The sequence below is a fragment of the Anthonomus grandis genome, chromosome 10, assembly GCF_022605725.1.
Source record: "Anthonomus grandis grandis chromosome 10, icAntGran1.3, whole genome shotgun sequence".
Lineage (NCBI taxonomy): Eukaryota > Metazoa > Arthropoda > Insecta > Coleoptera > Curculionidae > Anthonomus > Anthonomus grandis.
Genome location: NC_065555.1, coordinates 15,632,960 through 15,654,686, shown reverse-complemented (window position 1 = coordinate 15,654,686; position 21,727 = coordinate 15,632,960). Strand labels below are relative to the sequence as shown.

The 21,727-nt window shown below is 35.2% G+C and overlaps 1 protein-coding gene and 1 long non-coding RNA gene across 4 annotated transcripts in view; both read left to right on the top strand.

The window, feature by feature from the left end:
• Positions 1 to 21,727, top strand: part of LOC126741647 (dopamine receptor 2-like) — a 317,442-nt gene that overhangs the window by 90,001 nt on the left and 205,714 nt on the right. The window lies entirely within an intron of this gene.
• LOC126741651 (uncharacterized) lies at positions 12,052 to 13,229 on the top strand. Its single transcript, XR_007662254.1, has 3 exons — positions 12,052 to 12,498; positions 12,553 to 12,915; positions 12,982 to 13,229. It is a non-coding gene; the product is annotated as an uncharacterized LOC126741651 (long non-coding RNA).

Sequence of the window (21,727 nt, the reverse complement as noted above, 5' to 3'; positions counted from 1 at the left end):
TTTTTATAAATGGGAAATATGACAAATCTTATGAATATTTTTAAGTACCATATTTCACCTCTAGAGGGCGTAACTACAAATTAAATAAGAAAAATGTCTTTTTTTCAAAAATTTATATATTAACGATTACTTTTGTTAATACTGTTAAAAATTCTAGAAAATTTTAATAATTTTGGTTGGCTTGGCATGGCCTGGTGCTTAATGGCCTACGAAGGATAGTAAAGGTGGGGAAGCTATTAAAAGTGTAATCATGAAAATCGGTGTAAGTTTTAAACCAGTAATTCGATTTTAGCAATTCAAAATTTGTTTGAAAGATCGATGTTGGTGTTTTAAATGTCCGACCTTATTACTACTAGTTCCTAATAAGAGAGCTAAAGAGCGTAATTTGTAATATTTCCAATTTTTTCATTTTACTCCAAAAGTTCAATTTAAACTGTATATTTTTTAAGATTATATTTGAAAAGTTGATAAAATTTGCAAAAACATTGTAAAAAAAATATTAAGCAATGATATCTTTGCTCATTTTAAAGTTATAGCAAATTATTTTTTTTAACCGCTGACTCAAAACTTATGTACCGCCCTCTAGCGTTCGGCCTTCTGTTGTCTAAACTATAATGTTTCAGAAAGTCAAAGAAAGTTTCTCTGATTTTCTTAGGACAATTATTTATTAACAAGTTTTTTTATATTTAAAGTCCTCAAAAGGACCGATTTTAAAGAGAGTACTGAAGAAATAGTCCATACTTGCAGTGGAGTCGTAGATTAAGGTAAAATGAAAATCTTGCACTCTCTCTCCACTAATTTATTAAACAAATTAAGGTACACTTACAAAGGTTTAAAATGTTCAGATATACGCCCCAGGGTTTGATTCTATGTCAAAAAGTTCCTTCTGCAAACTTCTGTGTTGGTCTTGCCTTCCCAAAAAAATTTTAGTAACACACCATCAGGTTCCGTGGTACTTATAGAGCTTCTCCCATAGATGTCACCTACGTTTAGTTTTTTACCATTCTATTCAGTCCTTGTCAATAACAGAATGTAAACAAATAAAATTAAAAATAATTAAAAAAAAAAAACAATAATAATAAATAAAGGCTTTTTTGACATAGAATCAAATCCTGGAGCGTATATCTGATACCAATTTTAAACCTTGTGTACCGTATATTAATTTTAACGTTATTTTTTCTCTGTTTTCGTCTTTTTTCGCATCTCCTGATGATGGACACCACTGTGTCAGAAACATGTCGGGAATTTTAAAAAACTGAATGTTTAATAAATTAGTGGAGGAAGACTGCATGATTTTTATTTTACCACAAACAGAGTAGGTATTTTTTAATGCCTCGATGTTCAACGTGCTTTTCATCACATTCCAAACAAGTTTCCAATCTTCTTTGAAATGATGAAACTGTTTTGATTTTAGCAGCTGATATTTGATGAATAGCATCACGGATTCTGTTTTCCATATCAAATGTCTAGTTGTGGGTGGAGTTTGGTACACCATATCTTTTAAACGAAGCTTTATTATTTTTAAAACGCATTTTACAAAAAGTCGACCAAAAGATATTCAGAACACCAATGAATGAATGAATTGTCGAAACAGTGGGTTGCCAGGGCAGTTGTGCATATAGGTCTCCTGATGGACCCGTCATGCCCAACCGGAGTTTACCAGAGCCCAACGGCCTTAGAGAAACCGATAAGGCTCTCTGGTCTGAAGGACTTAAAGTCACTCGGTACACTAAAAGTTTTACCCAAGTATTTGAACCTGGCGCGCGTGAATGCTGGGCACTCCCTGACTACATGGTTAATGGTTTCATCCTCCTCACAGCACCATCGGCATTCCGGGTTGTCAGCAATACCGATAGTATGGAGATGGTTTCTTAAGTGCCAGTGACCGGTTAAAAAACCTGCCACTAGCCGAATTTCGCGTCTTTTAAGGCGTAGTAGATTTTTGGTGAGACAGGCAGAGGGCCCACCTATGTGCGCTTTGGCCTGTCTCTTACCACGAGACTCAGTCCATCTTCGGTGGATCCACTTGTCCAGCAGACCCTTCATTGACGCGACCGCAACGCATTTGGCGATACCAACTATGGGTTCCGGCCCCATCGGCACATTCGCGGATCCCAGTCTGGCAAGAGAGTCCGCTTCCTCATTACCTGCATGACTTGCGTGGCCAGGTATCAAGACCAGCTGGACCCTGCAGCCAACCTGTACCAGTTTTTTCAGGACTTTTAAGCACTCTAGTACAAGCTTGGAGCTTACCTTTGCGGCCGTGATAGCCTTAATGGCAGCTCTGCTGTCCGAGCATGTTGATACGTCTGTATTGCGGTGTCCGCAGCTTAGGATTTTCTGTCCGCATTTTAATACAGCGAATACTTCGGCCTGACAGTGGCGTGCTCCCCCAGCGAGTTTGCCCTACTGGTATGTAGGATCCCACCACAAAGCCCTGATCCAGCTTTGTTATTCATTCTGGAGCCATCTGTGTACCGGATGGTCCCCCTATTTAGCAATGCAGGTCTGTTGGAATGCTGCCACTCCTCTCTGCCTGCAATGTGCGTCACGAATCCCTCGCAGTCCACAATCACTGGAGCCATGCAGTCACTGCCCATCAGAAGGAGAGGACATTCCTGTATGGCCCGTGACCAAACTTTTGCGTGACCGGTCTCGCCAGCACGTAGTTCGCCGAGGACGTATAGCCTGTACTCATTGCCTCGAATTGTACAACGAGGTCCAGAGGCGGAAGGCTCAGCAGAGTCTCAAGCGCTCTAGTTGGCGCCGTCCACATGGAACCCGTTATGCTGAGACATGCAAGACGTTGGACTCTGTCCAGTTGAGCACGAATTTTCGCTTTCTCTGTACATGGCCACCAAACGATAGCCTCGTATGTGAGAAGAGGTCTCATAATGTGCGAGTAGATCCAGTGGAGGATCTTAGGAGGCAGACCCCAGGTATTGCCGAAAGCCCGCCTGCAGGCCCATAGCGTGCAGGTGGCCTTCTTCATTCTGGTGTCTGCATGATCGTGCCAGGAGAGTTTGGGATCTAACTTGATTACCAGATATCGAACTGTCCTGGGGTAATGCAGCTGCACGCCACCTAGAGATATAACAGGGGGCGTGCCAAAGTTACGTCTCCTCGTGAATAGTAGGAGCTCTGCTTTTTTGGGGTTAATCCTGAGACCCCCCGAGAGGCACCATATGTCCACCATACGCAGGGCTTTCATCATAGGGCCCCGGATTGAGATGGCGTCTCTCCCCGGGCAAAGGATTACCAGATTATCAGCGTAGGCCTGTATGTATAGGCCAGCATTATTTAAAAGATTTATCAGACTGTCGACCACAAGGCACCACAAGGTAGAGGACAATACTCCTTCCTGCGGGCAGCCCCTAGCCGCCAACGTTTCGACAATCTCGTTGTTGAGCTGGGCAGATACATGACGTTTCGAGAGCATGGCCTATCCAGCTAACCAAACAGGGTTCTGAGCCCTGTAATAAATATTTGACGTTTCCATACAATAATTATTTATGCCACCTACGAGTATAGTACGTTAATTAGACATTCGTAGGCCGAACACTAGATGGCGGTACATTTTGATTCGGCGCCTAAAAATGAACTGTGAACTATATTTCTACCTTTTTTACCAATTTCTAATGTTGTAGTTTTATGCTTGTTAGATATCCAAAGAGAAGGTTACCGTTTTTTTTGGTATATTTGCTCGTTTAAAGGACAAATTACTTGAGCACGGATCTTTTGTTCAGCCGCGTCTTAAATACAGTAAAGGAAATAGGGAAGAAAAAGAAATAGATGTTTTAGGGTTTATAGAAGCGACACCCTCGAGCTCATGCAGAAAAATCCAAAAAGAAACTGAAGTGCCAAAAGCTAATACACAACGGATCTTAAAAAAATATAAGCATTATCTATAAAAATTTAACATAGTTCATATTTACATCCTGGCGATGCCGAGCGCCGGACGCTATTTTATCAATGGTATTTGCAGCAAATCGATGCCAACAATGAATGATGAATGCTTATTTTCAAGTGCGGGCATTTTTAACCAACATAATACTCGAAACTGGTATGCAGAAAATAGACATTTAATATTTGAAAGGGCCAAAAAGGACGCTTTAGAGTTGGAGTGTCTTGTTTTATTTTGGGAAAGCAAATAGTATACCGAATTTTTGAAGCGAGTCTTACAGCACTTAGGTACCTAGACATACTTAAGAAAGTTATTCCAGAACTTCTGGAAATTATCCCTCTAGCCCAATATAACATTGTCTACCTACAACAAGATGGTGCCTCAACCTTATTTCTTGATAATAACTTTGCTTAAAGATGGATAGGTACCAACGGACCTGTTAGGCCTCGGTCGGTCCCCCGATCTCTTGATTTTTTTTTATGGGGGTATATACAAGATCAAGAGTATAAAAGACAATGCAATAATCTAATAGAACTTCAAGACGCAACTCTTTTAGGTTTTCAAAATCTGGAAGGAGACAAATTATTATTTTGAATGCTATAGTTACAAGGGTTAAAGAGGTGCGAATTTTGTATCAGAGAAGATGGTGGTCATTTTGAACATGTTTTTTTACATTGTTGTTTTGTTATATGGTTGTTTTCCTATAGTGTTTATTAAATTTATATATTTGTTTTTACAAAAAAATAAGAATGATGTAATTACTCATTCGTCGTTATTAATTTGTAACTTTTTATTTGTCTATTATTGCTATTCATGCCCTACTATTAAATTATGCATTTAATTTAGAAAATTGTAGGTTATTTGCGTATTTTAAAAAAAATTTCGCAAATCTATTATATATTTTTGAAAAGGTAAAAAATTGTCAATTTTATTAACTATAAATATATAGGGTGTTCCATTAAAAAAACATAAATTTGGGCTATGGCTCAAAAACTATTAATCAAAAAAAAATATCTATACCACTAGATTCTACAAAAAAAATCTATAAGGATGAGTTTTTACTTTTACAGAAACGTTAAAAATAACGGAGCTACGATAGGGGTCCCAAAATACAAAAATTTCAAAAATGCGCTGTATCTTAAAAAATAAAAGGGCTATGAAAATTTTGTTAAAAGCATCTTTAGTTTTACGAAAAAGTAGCACAGTGTCGCGAAAACCACAACTCTCTATCTCTACAAATAACGGAGATATCCCGCAAAAGTACCCAAAATGGGACACCCTGTACATACATATACTAAATAAACATGAAGTGAACTCATAAAATCTAAAAAAAATACTCAGACTAATTACGTGAAATAGATTTTTTGATATGCCAAAATTAATACGTTTTAAAGAAGACTAAAGAACGAACGTCATCGAAACGTGTAAAACCGATGGATGTTCTTTGAACACTTTGTTTTGAACATTTTGCATCATCGTTTAATCGTTTGATAAGATGTGCCTGGACTATTCTTAAAGTGGTTGAACAAGCTTATGTTATCTGTAAAAACTCCGAAACGATAAATCGAAATGTGTTAGCACAGCTACTTCTTTACTTTCTATCAAACGTCTTGCATGACTGTTTTATCGATAAATAAAATGGGGTTCTGCAATTTTTATTGGCGATAAAACGATGTTTCTAAAAAAAAACACGGTAAAAGTTTTATTAAAATATTAACGTCCTTGTAAAATATATAAAAATAAAAGTTTGTAAAATAGTCTGAATTTTATTTCAATAAGTAATTCAATGGAAAGCAACCTAATCTCTCTAAAAGCTACGAGAATTAGCCAGAGGCCGATAAAATCTTACGATTTATAGGTTATTAAATTTATATTACACATCTGCAGAAAGTGTATTAGTTTTTATCGATTTTATGGGATATTAAATGGTCTAATAGCCTTTTTATTTTTGACACTTCGATTTGCAAGAGGGGTTCGCATTTTTTCATTCTCACAAAACGTCACTCAGTAGTAAATTATACGGCCTTTCCAAAATATATTGGTATTAACTACATATAATAGATTTTAATTGCAATTTCGAAATTGACTTAGTAATTTAGAGCGCTGCCATTCGAAATTAAATTAGCCCCTATTTTATGCTAATTTTAGTGCGCCTATTATATTATCCGACTGGATGGAACAACATAATTAATTATAGAATTTTAAAAATTAAAAGGTTTTGACCCATGTGTTTATAAAATTTATCCCACAAATACATTCGTTTTTTTTTATAATACATGTATTTTTCTTAAGGAATACTAAAAATAGGCAAAAAAACGTTTAAAAAAATCAATTAATAAGTATTTCTTATAGGGGAGAGTGGGGCAAGTGAATCATAGGGGGCAAGTGCGTTTCTAGAAATATGTCGAGCAACCGGCATCATACCACGACAATGATCAGTGTAGTGTACAATGTACATGTCTATTAGCGCTATTGTGTCCTTAAGCATTTAGCTGATAATTACTAAAATTAAAATAAATATTAACATTTTTTAAATTTTGCGTGTTGTTTTATAATATTTTAAGCGAAATCAATAAGGGTTTTCCCCAATTTAAAGGCATTTTCTTAATATTGTATGAGGTGCATGCCATAACCTTATATTTGCTTAAAACCGCGTTATGCTTAGAATGTTGCCACATTTATCTGTCTTTTCAAGATTTAAATTTGTATATTTTAAGAACTGTAGTATAAAAAGTTCTTATAAATATATTTTATATATTGCAGAGAAAAAATGGTGCGCACAACCCAACTAAATGCCGTAATTTCGAAACAGAACAAACCTCTACTAATTTTTTAGGACAAAAATAATAAATAAATAAAATAAAATACAACATTAAAATCACAATATCTATAAAACTGACTAAAGATTTTATAAAAATTACCTGTTTACTGTGAAGAAGCTTTTTTGTCGATTGCATAATATACAATATATTGCATAGCATTAATACACAGTGTGGTGACTGGAACTGGAATAAATTCAGTTAAAACTAATCAAAATTTATCTCGCAAAATTCCTGAGACCCGTCGATTTTTGTTTATTTTTTTCACATTTTAAGATAGTTTTTGTATTTTTTCACCTACAGGGGGGGTCCAAATTAACCCTAACTTTTTTTTTCAAATGGAAAGCCACTTTTTTTAAACTCTCATTGAAAAGAGCCCTTTTTCTTGATTAAATTGCCCTATTTACTTTTGTGACGAAAACCATTAAATTATTAAAAGTTGCGTTTAATGTATAAGATGCTCAAAATGAGCACCATTTACTTGTTGGCAAAGCCCAAGACGATTATAAAATTCGTTTCTGACATTTTCTAACACTTCTGGAGATATTTGTCGGATTTCTTGCCTAATAGGTACGTTCGTCTAGGTTTCCTGGTTTGCTCATATAAATTTGACTTTTCAAATGTCCCCACAGAAAAAAATCAAGTGGGGTGAGATCGGGAGAAAATGCCGGCCGTACGATTGCACCCCTTCTACCAATTCATCTGTTTGGAAAATTGTTATCTAAATACTGGCGTACATTACGGGCATAATGTGGGGGAGCACCATTTTGTTGCATCCAGATTCTTTCATCATACAAATCTGGATCGAACTGACTCGGATATAAGGCACGTAAGACTGGAACTAGTTCATGTTCAAGAAATTTTAGATATCTTTCCCCAGTTAAAGTATCATTGAAGAATATGGGCCCTATAACTTGCCTGTCAATTATGCCAGCCCAAACATTAGTTTTCTGGGGATTATGTATATTAGTTTTCCCTACCCCGTGTGGGTTCTCGTCAGACCAGTAGCGACAGTTCTGCTTATTAACATGGCCATTTAGGGTGAATGTAGCCTCATCAGAAAAAAGGATCCACTCCAAAGATATGCGATTTTCGTCAATGGCGTTCATCATTAATTCACAGAACTGAACTCTGCGATCTGGATCGTCTTCCAATAACTCTTGAACGGGTTGCATTTTATAAGGTCGTTTATTTGCACTTTTTAAAATTTTTAGCACAAATTTATGATGAATAGAGTTTTCGCGAGCTACTCTTCTGGCTGCAGTTACAGGATTTTCTTCCATCGCTAACAATACATTTAATTGGGTGTTTTCATCGATTTTAGAAGACCTTTGTCTTGAAACATCCCTCACATGCCCAACTTCTCGAAATCTGCTTTCGATTTTACTAACCGTTTGAAATACCAAAGTTTGGCGTAAATAAAATATTCATTATTTCTAGACATTTTCGCTAACTATTTGTTTACACATTTACCGATTTCATTTTTTTTGGTACCGTTGAATACAAAATTTTACGCTGCTTACTATAATGTATCACACGATGGGGGTTACCATTTGTCATATTAAAGTGAGGTTAGCTGGAGGTAAGGAGGTGATTGACAGAACTTCAGTAAATGCATAATTAAACGTCCCCCTGTATATCTAATTTGACGTGTTTTTTTTTTTTTTTAAGAATGTTATTAACGGTGTATCGTTTTGAAATGAAAGCACTGTATACAAACTTCACGTACAAAAATGCGCAACTTGAAATAAAAATCGACGGGTCCGAGCGTTTTTTTTTCGAACACACCCCTGAATTTTAAATGAATTTAGACATAACTTTTGGGATGCACTGTATAATTTGCTTCATTAAATGCTAATCCTGTCCCCAAAATAAACAAAGCAATATATCAATTAATTGATTTTATATATGTTATGAATTATTTTGAATCATTGTTTTGTTTATGTAATAGTATTATATAATCATATAATATGTTCAGACCCTGTGTTCCTGTCCTGTAATTAACGGTGTTGGAACTGGCTCTCACGATTAAGAACAGATACGTTTGAAAAATCAAAACAGTGATTTGTAGCAAAATGATGCTGCGCTAATGCTGTTTTTTCTGACTTATTACGATTAATGTGTTTACAATCATAAGAATGCTGGTATATGCGTTTTTTAAAATACTGTCCAATATAGCATTTATCACACCCCCAAGCATGATACTCTGTATACAATATCCGAGCAAAGATCCTTTGGTACGATATATTTTAATTAAAAAAAAATAGATTGAGTAGATTTTAAGTTGTAAAAAGTCAAACTGCAATTAGAAAATTTATACTTTAAATTGTTTTGAACTGCTTCTGATAAACCAGATATATAAGGAAATTTAAAATGTTTACAAACTTCTTTATAGTCATTGGTGTATTGAGCATTCCTATTTTTTACGCTAAATTGAATGACACAGGATAGTTATTTTCTTTTAATATGCTTTTTATAATTTTTAAATTTTTGTCATGGAATTTAGGGCTACTTAAGGTGAAATATCTAAATAATAAGTTTTTAATTGTTGCAATTTTATGTACAATAGCATCAGGGGGCAAGTAATTTAATGCCCTCCCTGATGATGTGGGTTTTTTATACCAATTTGTTAATAAGGAACCATCATCAATTCTAATCACCAAGGTATCCAAGAAAGTGATTTTATTATCCACGTTTAGCTCTTAGTGAATTTAATTTTGTCATAACAACTGTTAAAAACTGCATAAAGTTTATCAATTTTATCCCTTGGGCAAGACGGGATAATGTCGTTTACATATAGCTTAACCCGTTTTTTTCCGTTTAAATTTAAGTTTAAATAACTGAAAATTACCTGTTATGCCCGAATTTTGCAAAGCTTTTGAAAATTATATTTTTAGAAAAAAATCAAATTAACTAATTATATTTTTCTGTGAAAATTAGTTTTTTGTTTCTAAATATTTTTTTTATTTTTTAAAGTGATGTTTCATTTTTGGAACACTGAGAAAACATGAAACACACATTTAATTTAAAAAATCATAAAATAATTATTAAGTGGACACATGATAGTCTTTAAAACAAGCCCCATGTATATTGAGGTTACATTTCTCACACATCTTAGTCGAGTTTTTGTGACATAGGGCGCACCTATTCTGTTTTGTGGCTGGAATAATTCAATGATTCAAACCATCGTACCTAATTTGATTATGGTTTCGAGCCTCTAACGGCTTTGATGTTTTAGGCCGTCCTCAAGTTAAATTAGGCCTTCCATATTTTCTTAAATATACCTGAACCACTTCTCTTTGAAACTTAAAAAAATCCACTTTTTCGCCATTTGGTTGAAATCTGTAGTACTGCCAGGCATTATGTATGCACGAGTCCAAGCAAAATGCGAAAAGAGTCCACCACCATTTCTTGAAACGAACCCCAATTCTATAGTGGTGTATATTTTGATCCATTCGGTCCACTCCACTCATATATTTATTGTACTGCCCGACTACAAAAGGCTAAGGAATCAGGCTTTTTTTTCTTACTGGAAATTCATCGACTAACTTGACCAACAGGATTCACCAGATCGCAACTACTTACAATTAGAACAGGACGGTTATCATTACATAAAGTAACTGTTATTTGAGAATTAGCGTCTGTAGAATAATCAAAGCTGCCTCTTGTACCCTTTTTTTCTTGCATTTTATTGTGCAAAGGAAAATTCTCTAATCTATTCCCGTTGATTGTACCTGTATATCCTACTCCGATCTTCTGGAGCGAATTGACTAATTTTAGGGAGGAAAAATATCTGTCGCCATAAATTTTAAATGGGCAAATTTTTGGGAGATTCTCCAAAAGGGTCATCACTACAGATCCTCTTAATCCTAGGTCCATGTAGCGCCTTTTTGCTTGTTTACCTTGATAGGGATTAAATTGTATTAGGTACCCAGATTTTTCACACAAGAACCATATTTTATAGCCGTACCTAATAGGTTTACCTTTTATGTACTGCTTCGCTCCATGCCTTCCGAAATATGGTACCACACTTTCATCAATAAACAGTTTTTCATTTCGGAGCATAAGACAAAAATCGGTCATTCAACATGTTGAAAAGTGGTTGCAACTTCGCAAATTTATTGTCTTTTTCTAAATTATTATTATCAGCACAATGCGCAAATTGTTTTAACAATTCAAATCGATTTCTTCGCATTGCGTTTGCTACTAATGGATTGTATGTATCAGTATTCACCTCCCAAAGCATACGCCATCTTGGAAATTTTAAATGCCAGAATAAATATAAAATACCAATAAAGCATTTTAGTTCTTCTGCATCAGTACTAAAATTATGATTGCCTTTTTGTCTGGCATACAAATTAAACATTTCTACTAAATAATTACATATTTCTATATCAAAAAATGATTCAAAGCACGCAACAGCATCTGGAAATATGTCGACGTTTGCACCAGGCTCTTTCGGAAAAACACATTTTGGGAAGGAGTTATTCAATTCCACTTTTTCCAGCTTCTTTCTAAATTTGTTCTGTTTATATTAGCTTGGGTTACCATGGGAGCTAAAGGTATATTATCGCTATCGTCGCTTGCATTACCATCAGATAATTCAGGAGAGTTATTGTTTACGTTAGAATGGCCTGAGGTTCCTGGTTGCGAATCGATTGCGAAGATTTCCTCAATATTTTTATCCTGATCATTATCTCCAATATAAACTACTCCATCAATGTTCTTCATTTTAGCACAATCTTCTGACTGCATTTGATGACCACTAAGGTGATTTACATTAACTGAAGGAACTTCATCACCATCAGAATCCCTTCTATTGTTTGGAGGTGTGATAAAAACATCTGCAGCCCTAAACTGCTCACCTTCACCAAAACCAATTAGTTTTTGGGTCGTGTAATACCTACAATAAAAATAAAAAATTATGTCCTTGTTTGTTCCCAGTGTTCCAATATAGGAATAACCTAAAATGATTATATCATTTATAATATGATTTTTTATTTTTTTAATAGGAACTTTCAATAATATTCGTATTGAGTATATAATATATGTTCTCTCACTTACAATAAATTCTTTGCAGTGGAACAATTTAATTATCAAAACTATAAAAATTATACTTACTTTTTTAACGCCATATTGTGAACTTTAAAAAAAAAATCAGTAATTAGCACACTAAATGCGGAAAACTTGTAAAAACGCACATCAAACCTTCTCTTGCGCTAGCCAGAATGACACTAACACGACCGCGCGACGGAAAGATAGTTAAGAGCAGCATACGTTAAAATACAAATATGCCCAGCCAATCAGAGAAATTGAGAGTGGAGCAGCACTGCTGATCCTTTCGTGAAAGTTCGTACGTCAAATTTCGTTGCCGATTAGCTACGGAAATTGAAAATCAAGGCATTGGTTTTGTTTAACTTAACCTATATTGCAGATTTTATTTGCTTTGCTTGCTTCCTAATAATTGATTTAATTATCAACAATTATATCAAATTTGCGACTATTTGAGTGAAAATTCATAGTATATAGTGTTGAGTGTTTACTCCATTATCTATACAATCCATATCTGTGCTGGTTTTGGGCTCAAAAACAAACAATTTCGTGTTTGAGTTTCATTACCTTTCAATAAACTTGCCAGTGTTTCTTAGTGCATAACATAGAGTAATAAAAAGTATTTTTAATATTCATTTCTCTATGGTGCATAATTTCCTTCCACTTAAACCAATATTTGCACTTATCTGTTGCTGTTTGTTAGACAATTATGGCATCACTAAGGTAAGATACATATAATTTTTTTAGTTCTAATTTGAATAATTATTTATTTTGCAGTCAACAAAATGCAATCTCTAAAGTTTGTGATAAGGAATTTTCAAGCACATCTACCAGAAACAGGCATTGGAAAAAGTTTCACCCTGAATTTGTTGGGAAGGAATAAATAAAACACATTATATGTCCAATGTGTACTAATGATATCCAGACATTTTCATATTTTAACTGTTTAAACAAACATTTGCTTAATATTCACCATATAATTGTCAAAGAATCAATTTTAAATTTTAGGAATTTTGAAGAATTCACATCTTGGAGGGCACAAGATAATAGGGAAGTAGATTATGCTTGTCAGACCCAAAACAAGTTTAAGAATGGGGAAGAACACATATTTTACAATTGCAACTCGGAGCGATATCAGAGGTTGTACAAAGTCTTAGTTATCATTATCAAACATACATAAGTATGTTTTGTTGTGTTTACTTTTAGGATTTAATAGAGCGTGCAAAGTGAGAAGTCTGGGGGAAGCATTTGCATTCAAGGAACATGTCAACAAGACCAAACTCAAATAGCTATCAGCATAAAAATGTAATAGAAGCCAGAGGAGCGAGTTTGTTATAGGTTCCCCAACTGTGATTGAAGAGGAAGAGGATAATGTTTTATTTGTTGATCAACCCACAACTAGCAATTATCAGGAGGATGTAAACCATTTTATTCAGGAGAGTTCAAAAATGAAAGTCAATAGTTCTGCAATGGATTTTGAAGAAAATCGAGAAGTAGTTTGAGTAAAATATAAGTTACATTGTTTAAACTTATTTTAAGATTGCATTGCAAGAAATTTGTAGCTATGGTAGATAAAAATGCATTTGCCAGATTTATGGCTGTAATCAACAAATTTAAAAATAAAGAAGTGGAGGAAGAAAATTCTCAGGGCATTGAAAAGAAAAGAAAAATGGAAAAACAAATGTTCTATCCAAATAAAAAATAAGCTAGATTTCTTTGTGTATTTAATGGCTAGATAATATTTGAATTGTAGCTATTTTTTTATGTTTGTATAGCTGTGAAGTTAACAAAAATAGGATGTGGTATGTTATATGGTATTTTGTGTTATAATCAATATAATATATTTTAGTGCAGTGTATAATACATTTTGGTGCAGGTTTTAAATTGTAAATACAAATTTCATGTAAGAGGTCATATTCATAACTAGGTATAGTTTTTGTAAGGCTTAATTTGGTGTAGGTTTCAAATTGTAAAAACAAATTTTAAGACGTCATAGGTGTTGGTTTCTGTATAACTATTTTTATATCTTTTATTTTAAGACTAAAATGTTAGCTTATTTTGTATGTTAATATTCAACTAATCATTTTCTACTACATTTTCTTTGCTATGTTTTTAATATTCTTTAGGGTGCAGAAAAGCTAATTGGGTTAACTTGAAAATGACATTGAACGAGGGGGAAGATCCTCTGTGAGTATTTATTTATTAATTAAAATGTATACAGAGCAGTAACTTTTTTCCATGTTACTATTGTATGGAAATTTGAATGGTTTAGGCTGTATATACATGACCAGCAGAGATGACAAATAAGCTAAAGAAATGCGAGTCTACATACTATATACCAGATTAATACATTTAGCCTCTTTGCATTTAATTTTGAGGTTGTTGATATTAAAAATACCATAAATTATTATATTTAAATAACAAATAAATTTATAGATTTTTTATTATTTGAAATAAACAAAGTTTAAATATAATTTCTACGTTTTTTTTTTGTTTTCTATTCTTATACTTTGACTTTTTAGTCATATTTACCCTTTATCCAGCTTTTCCAACCATATATACTTTATATCAACCACTAAAGTATAATGTATAGAATATGTATAGTGGTAGTGAATAATTAAAATAATATTATTATGAAAATGTAAATACGTTAATTATTCTGCTAGTTTTTGTACAATTTTATTAGTATTGTGTAGTTAAAGTTGATTCGTAGGGTTTCTTTAGGGTTCTACTTACGTTTGGTTTATTATTTTCATCTATAGTGTTTAGTTTTTAGGTAGTTCATCTTGTTTGAGAGCCCCATTTTGGCCCCAATTTAGGTTATTTAGGTTATATTATTGTAAATCCCTGTAGTTCTAATTTTCTAGAATTTGTATACTTGCTTGCTTTGACTGTCAGTATTCTCCTAAAATTATTGGTCTCTTTGGGCAAAAACAATGAAGATAATTCTAAATATTTCGAAACTGTTCCATCGGGTTTTAAAAAGGACGCGCTTCGTGACAAATCATTCAGTTTTAATTGTTTAGTCAGTTTTTACCTTGGAAACAATTAAACGACAGTCAAAGCGAGTTAGGTTAGTGTTTTTGACGTTGACAATAAAAGTGTGTTCCCGAATTTCGTTACAATTGGTGTCAGAAGTGGGATATTTGGAAGCTCATTTTAGTGGATGCCTTTAACAAGAAGTCAGGCCAAGATGGAGACCGAGAAATTGATGGAGCTGCTATTAAGGAAGTTTGACGAGCAAAAAGTAGAACAAGAAGAACGAGACCGCAAACAAGAAGAACGAGACCGTAAACAGAAGGTAGAACAAGAAGAACGAGACCGTAAACTGAAAGAAGAACAAGAAGAACGAGACCGCAAACAAGAAGAGCGAGACAAGAAACAGGAAGATTTACTAAAGACAATTAAATCTGACCTGAAGAAGGAAAACGAAGACCTGATAAGGACCATGAAAGATGACCTAAAGAAAGAAAATGAAGACCTGATTCGAACCATGAAAGATGACTTACTTAATTTAAAAAATAATCTTAAAAAGGAGCAGGAGGAACGAGACAGAAAACAAGAGGAACGAGTTTTACAACTTAAAGAAGATCTGGAGAAGAATCAGAAACAATTAATGACTAACTTTGAAGCAACAGTAGAAGAAGAATTGGGGCAAGTACAAAAAAAGATCCAAGAACTAGAGATGAAAGTAAAACGGACTCCTCTTCATCCCGATCCTGGAATGCAAACAATGATGAAAGTAAAGCCACCAAAATTCGACGGCAAAGAAGCTTGGAGTACCTATTTGAATCAATTTGAGGCCGCTGCTAGGGGAAATCGCTGGGATAACGAAGAAAAGGCAATCAATCTTAAGCTAAGCCTTAGAGGAGAAGCTACAGAAATATTAAGAATGGTGCCATCTGAGGATCAGCTCAATTTCGACGTACTGGTGCGTACCTTAGAGATGAGATACGGTGAAGCCCATCTACAACAAGTGTACCAGGCTCAATTGAAATCTAGAAGACAACAACCCGAGGAAGGACTCCAACAGTTTGAGGCCGATGTTGCTCGATTAGTAAATCTGGCTTACCCTTCAGCCCCAACAGAGTTCCGAGAACAAATTTCTATAAATTGTTTTATTGACGGAGTTCGAGATCCAGATACTAACCACGCTCTAAGGATGGCTCATCATAAAAGTATATCAGAAGCTTTGGCCCATGGACTAGAGTATGAGGCAGCTTTTCAAGCAACTAGAAGGCAGACACGAATAAGACAAATCAGAACTTCGGAAAGTGATCTCGAAGACCGCCTAAAGAAGCTTGAATCATTATTAGCGAGGAAACCTAAAAGACCATTGCAATGCTGGAATTGCAATGAGGAGGGGCACCTTAAACGTCAATGCCCCAAGCCTTTAAGAGATCCAAGGAACCAGGAAAACTTCAACTAGTCAGCTTTATGGGGCGCAAGCTGGCTGGGTGCTACCAAGCCCCACGTATAAGACTAAACCGGCTGCCACATCCTGGAGAGAGCTTGGTAGTACCGGGAAAAATATGCGGCCGTGAATGTGAGATGGTAGTGGATACAGGATCAAGTCATACTATCGTGAAGCCGAACATCGTAGCACACTGTAGGCTCTCAGCACCACCCAATTTAATTCTGGAGTCTGCAAATGGAAAAAGGATCCCGATTCTTGGATTGCACGAAGCTACAGTCACCATTGGCTTAACAACATTCCAACAGCCAGTACTAGTGGCAGAAATCATGGATGATGTCATATTAGGATTAGATGTTATGAATGCTCAGCAGTTTAAAATGGATGTATATAACCGGATATTGACGACGAGAAATGAAGAGATTTTTATGCACCACCTATATGAAGATAAAGTAAATACCAGAGTCGTTAAGTTATTCAAGGATGTTACTATACCAGGAAATTCAGAGGTGGTGGTTTATGCTACAACTGGAGGAAAAGAGGGAGAAACTGTTTTGATTGAGCCCATGGAAAAATGCAAACTATATGGTCAAGGAATTTTTCCAGCCAAGACGTTAACTACGCAGAAGAAATCTACTATTTTGGTTCGAATGGTAAATTTAAAAGGATATGATCAACACCTGAAACAAGGAGAGAACATTGGCGTATGCTCTGAAGTAGTGGCAGTCATGAAAAATGCTGATAGAAGTCGTTATTTAAACAGACCTTTTCCTGTATGTTTACAAAACCTATTTGAAGAATCTTCTGCCAATTTAACCATGGACCAGTGTAGTAAATTGCGACGTCTTCTTGAAGAAAATCAAGATGTGTTTTCCTTGCACGATAAAGACCTGGGAAGAACTGATTTGGTGCAGCATCGAATTAACACTGGAGACAATGCTCCGATTAAACAAGCACCTCGAAGAATTCCGATAGCTAAACAAGGAGAAGTTTCCTCAATGCTTCAAGAAATGAGGACACAAGGAGTGATAGAGCCTTCTCAGAGTCCTTGGACATCTCCAGTTGTGCTAGTGAAGAAAAAGGATGGATCCACTAGATTTTGTGTAGACTATCGGCGACTGAATGATATTACCAAGAAAGACAGTTATCCCCTACCAAGAATTGACGACACCCTGGACACGCTATCAGGTTCACAATGGTTCTCAACACTCGATCTAAAGAGTGGATACTGGCAGGTAAAGATGCACCCAGAAGATAAGGAAAAGACCGCATTCTCGACTGGAACAGGACTTTGGCAGTTTACAGTAATGCCCTTTGGACTCTGCAATGCTCCAGCTACCTTTGAGAGACTTATGGACACAGTTTTACGTGGAATGACTTGGGAATCATGTTTAGTTTATCTGGATGACGTTATCATACTGGGGAAAACATTTGAAGATCATTTGAAGAATATTCAAAAGGTATTTGTTAAACTGCGAGAGGCCAACCTGAAGCTAAGTCCTAAAAAATGTTGCTTATTTCAAAAAGAAGTTCGATACCTTGGCCATGTAATATCAGAAAAAGGTGTCAAGACTGATCCAGATAAAGTAGAGGCGATCGAAAAATGGCCACGACCCACTGACAAACACCAGTTAAGAAGCTTTCTGGGCCTTTGTACCTATTACAGAAGATTTGTAAGAAATTTCGCTAATCTTGCAAAGCCTCTACATAAGCTCACGGAGGACAAAGTGGTATTTAGTTGGTCAACAGACTGTGAAGAAGCATTTCAACAGTTAAAGAGAGCACTATGCACATCTCCAATTTTAACATATCCGATTCCTGGACAAACTTTTATTTTGGATACCGATGCGAGTAATGTTGGAATTGGGGCCGTTCTATCACAAAAATATGAAGATGGCGAGCAAGTGATAGCTTATTTCAGTAAAACGTTATCAAAACCAGAAAGAAACTATTGTGTCACTAGACGAGAGCTATTGTCAGCAGTAAAAGCTATTGAACATTTCCATAAATATTTGTATGGTCAACGATTTATCCTTAGAACCGACCATGCTTCGTTGAAATGGCTGTTTCAGTTTAAAAACCCCGAAGGACAAATAGCAAGGTGGCTTCAACGATTACAAGAGTATGACTTTACAATAGAACATAGGAAAGGCGCATATCACCAAAATGCCGATGCTTTATCGAGAAGACCCTGTATTGAAACATGTCAACATTGTTTTAAAAAGGAATCAAAACAGCATCCAGAGATATTTACTTGTAATCGTATTGGCCTTCACAGTTCTAAAGAGTGGGATGTAGCTAGTTTAATCCAAGATCAGTGTGATGACCCAGTATTTGGTCTTATTTACGAACTGAAATCTCGAGAAATTTCAAAACCAGAATGGAAAGACATTTCTGACAAATCTCCAGAACTTAAAGCTTATTGGTCTCAATGGAATTCATTGGTTATAAAAGATGGATTATTAAAAAGAGTCTGGGAGAGCGTAGATGGAAAAGAAAAGACATATCTGACAGTCCTTCCTCGAAAACGTATTCCGGAAGTCCTTGAAGCTGTTCATGGTGGTGTCGGCGGAGGACATTTTGGAGTTAGTAAGACCTTGGCAAAAGTGAGAGAACGGTTTTACTGGCTGAACAGTCATCAAGATGTTGAACGCTGGTGCCGACAGTGTGAGCAGTGTTCGTCAAGCAAGGGCCCAAAAACCCGGACAAGAGGAAAGATGATGCAGTATCTTGTTGGTGCACCTTTTGAACGAATTGCCATAGACGTAGCAGGACCCTTTCCTACTAGTAGCTCCGGAAACCGATATGCTCTTGTTGCTATGGATTACTTTAGTAAGTGGCCCGAGGTTTATCCGATTCCAAACCAAGAAGCAACGACAGTAGCTGAAGTGCTGTTCCAGAACTGGATTTGTCGATTTGGTGTACCCAGAGAGATACATTCAGACCAAGGAAGGAACTTTGAGTCACAAATATTCCAACAAGTATGCCAGTTGCTGGGAATCAATAAGACCCGTACAACCCCACTACACCCTCAGTCTGATGGAATGGTTGAAAGATTTAACCGCACATTTGAAACCTATTTAAGGATGGTAGTAAACTCTAAGCAAACCGACTGGGATACCTGTATACAACCATTCCTATTGGCATATCGTTCTTCTATCCACAAGTCAACTGGAAAAAGCCCGGCAAAAGTTGTCTACGGTGATGAACTTCGTTTACCTTTGGACATTATTACTGGAAGACCCCATAAGTCTGAAACCCTGGAGGAGTACGTCGACCATTTACAAGAGCGTTTACAAATTGTTCACGAACAAGCACGGGATAAACTTCATCTAGAAAGTAACAGAATGAAATCACGTTATGACATAAAGGCAAATTCTACCGGTTTTAATCCTGGGGATAAAGTCTGGTTATACAATCCACGGAGGACGAAGGGCAAGTCACCAAAGCTCCAGAAGGATTGGGAAGGTCCATTCAATGTGGTCACCAGAATCAACGACGTGGTGTACCGTATCCAGCGACATCCGACAGCGAAGATGAAAATTGTAAACATCGTCCGGCTAGCGCCCTATCATGACTCAGGTGGTCCCATGTTTGATCGGGACGATCAAACTTGAGAGGGGAGCAGTATTATGAAAATGTAAATACGTTAATTATTCTGCTAGTTTTTGTACAATTTTATTAGTATTGTGTAGTTAAAGTTGATTCGTAGGGTTTCTTTAGGGTTCTACTTACGTTTGGTTTATTATTTTCATCTATAGTGTTTAGTTTTTAGGTAGTTCATCTTGTTTGAGAGCCCCATTTTGGCCCCAATTTAGGTTATTTAGGTTATATTATTGTAAATCCCTGTAGTTCTAATTTTCTAGAATTTGTATACTTGCTTGCTTTGACTGTCAGTATTCTCCTAAAATTATTGGTCTCTTTGGGCAAAAACAATGAAGATAATTCTAAATATTTCGAAACTGTTCCATCGGGTTTTAAAAAGGACGCGCTTCGTGACAAATCATTCAGTTTTAATTGTTTAGTCAGTTTTTACCTTGGAAACAATTAAACGACAGTCAAAGCGAGTTAGGTTAGTGTTTTTGACGTTGACAATAAAAGTGTGTTCCCGAATTTCGTTACAATATTATACTTTCAAATAACTATTGACAATTATTATATTACTAAGGTGCATATTAGAATTATGACACAGAGGTATGTAAAAATGCGAACTTTAAAATGTTCACCATATATTGTTAAAAAATTTAATTGCCATTTATTTTTATTTTCTAATTTTTATTTATCCACTCATCCACCTATTAACCAATTAATTTATCAGTTCTACACACCAATTCAATTTCGTATCACCCTATTTTTAATATTTAACTAACAATAATAATTAAATAATTTATACATTGCGCTTACACGTACCGCTATACCAAATGATTAACAAATTTCGTCAATAAAAGAGATAATTTGCTATAAAAACCAAATTTGGCAAGTATTTATAAAATATTTTTAAAATAATAATTGATCACACGCTGTAAATATTTAAAAAAATCAATAATCTATTTACTAATAATAGCTAAAATATCTTCTTATTAAATGTTTTTAATGCATATTGCACTTTTCTTTATCTAAAATATATACGCATCATAAAAACCTAATTAAATATAAATATGAATAGAAACTCTACATACATTGAAAATTTCCTATTTTGAATTTGGCGGTTCGCATACCACGCCCTCGCGGATGCCGAAGCGCTCTCATTGGCTAGGCATATTTGTATTTTAACGTATGCTGTTAAGAGCACGATACACTCACAACGGTATGTTCTTCCGCATCCGCCCGGCCATCGCGTGACGTAATGCGGCAGACAAGGTTCTCAGGCGCGATGCATAATTAGATGGTATATTTGATATTTCTGCGATTTTTTGAAGGATACTAGATATTTTTGGTACATATTAGTTAGTATTTAATAGTTATTAAATTAACTAATATATAATATTATTAATTAGTAGGTACACATTATTTAATGTTTGCCAATTATACAAGTTCAAAAGCCTTGTGCTTTTATATTAATGAGAAATAAGTATATACCACAGATATATTTAGTTTATTGTTTTAGTTGAATTGATAACAGGAAAATCAGGTCAACATTTTTGCCTTTATTTTAGTTGCCTTTATTTAATGTTGGCACGGAATTGTACTTTGAATCGTGTGCATTTTTGGGAGTGTAATTTAATAGCTTTTCTCTCAGAGGTATTTCAAAGCAGTCTTCTTTAAAATGGACGGAATATATTCGTGCTAAAATGTTTAAATATTAATTTAAGGGTATACAGTGCGTCCCAAAAGTTATGTCTAAATTCATTTAAAATTCAGGGGTGTGTACGGAAAAAAAAACGCTCGGACACGTCGATTTTTGTTTTTGGTTGCGCATTATTTGCAATAAAAACTTTGTATACAGGGTGTCTCATGTAGCCGTGGTCAATACCAACTTTCTTATTTTAAATAGAACACCCTGTATGTAATAAAATTTTTGGATTCTACACAAAATTA